Source organism: Pipistrellus hanaki (assembly GCF_964339955.1).
Source record: "Pipistrellus hanaki genome assembly, chromosome: 1".
Classification (NCBI taxonomy): domain Eukaryota; kingdom Metazoa; phylum Chordata; class Mammalia; order Chiroptera; family Vespertilionidae; genus Pipistrellus; species Pipistrellus hanaki.
In genome coordinates this window covers 129,756,185-129,757,528 of record NC_140503.1, presented here as the reverse complement: position 1 = coordinate 129,757,528, position 1,344 = coordinate 129,756,185, and the positions used below count along the sequence as shown (strand labels likewise).

Sequence of the window (1,344 nt, the reverse complement as noted above, 5' to 3'; positions counted from 1 at the left end):
CGAATTAGCTCACTCTTTTGGCTATTAATACCAAAGGTTCAGTCTGACTAGTTGAACAAGAAAGGAGAGAAGGGACTCAAACACAAGTAGGTTAGAACAGGAAGAGACTTAGGTAGATCATAGATCTAACTACTCTGCACCCCTCTTCCCACCATCATAGTTAATTCTTTTTTCTTTTTCATGTTCAACCACCCCAAGCAAAGAGGCATGGCTAAAGTTGATTTGATTTAGTAACACGTGGTACTTGGAGCCTTTTTGGGCTCCAGCGCAGTCACCCAGAGAGAATCAGAGGTCTGTGTGACTGGCAGGCACTACCAGGCATCAGTCTTTCCTGTACACTTGATCCCATTCTTTTTTCATCTGGGCAATGGAGATTCTCAATCAACTACTCATATCTCTTAAAGAGAAAAGCAAGCTGATTCACTGGAATTTAAGGTCAACCTATCAGATCTGATGGATTCTTTTTTTTTCCTTTTTTTGTACCAAATTACTTTTTGAAGGAATGCTACAAATGAAAGACATAAGTGGATGGATGATTTGGTACAAGTTATTAGGTAACTCTCAACATGCAAGTACTAGTTTGGTGGCCAGGTAAGTCACCCCTGCACCTGTGGAAAGGCAGCCTCAGGCTTAGGTCTCATCACTGTCTCCCAGGGTGTGCTTGTCAAAGAGATACTCTGCCATGCTAGTTTCAGGTCCCTTATCTTCCCAAGTTGGTTACATAGTCACCCAATTCTTTAATGGATTCACCTGCTCATGCAATGAAGTTACACAAATGAGGGTCATTTCTGTGAGTGGCAAGTGTGTGCAAGTACAGTAGTGACTGATTCACACTTTTTCCAAGTATAATACAGACTGTTCTCCAAGACATCCCGGGCTGGTTTCTTGATATCCTAAAAGAAGATTCAGCCACCTCATTGGTTCTGCAGCTTCATCAGTTTCTCAGCATGTCCCCCCTCCTCATGAGATTAGTGATGAAAATATGTGGCAAAGTTCTTCAAAGCCACATATCATTGCAGTCAAAGTGGTAAGACATGGACTGGTAGATGTAGGAAGCATAGAGCTCCAGGTTGATCAGGCAGTTGATGGCAGCCTCCAAGTCCTGGTGCACCTGTGAGGTGGAAGTGGTCATTGTGGTGGGTGGCTAAGGAGAGGAGGCTGCACAGCACTAGAACTGTGACAGGGGCCTTGGGGCTGTCCGAGGGAGCTGTGAGGAGGTGCCTGAAGGTAGATGTGGGCAGCTGGCTGGGATGGGGGTCAAGGGCCAGTTCCATCCAAGCATTGTTGAAGCAGAAAACCACAGTGACTCCCCTCAAAGATAGTCTCATTGCACTTCTTGGACTG

The 1,344-nt window shown here is 45.2% G+C and overlaps 1 pseudogene across 1 annotated transcript; it reads right to left on the bottom strand.

Moving 5' to 3' along the window:
• Positions 1-630: 630 nt before the first annotated feature.
• On the bottom strand, positions 631-1,132 carry LOC311620921 (ferritin heavy chain-like; annotated as a pseudogene). The gene has a single exon. The product of its transcript is annotated as a ferritin heavy chain-like (transcript).
• Between the last annotated feature and the right edge of the window lie 212 nt (positions 1,133-1,344).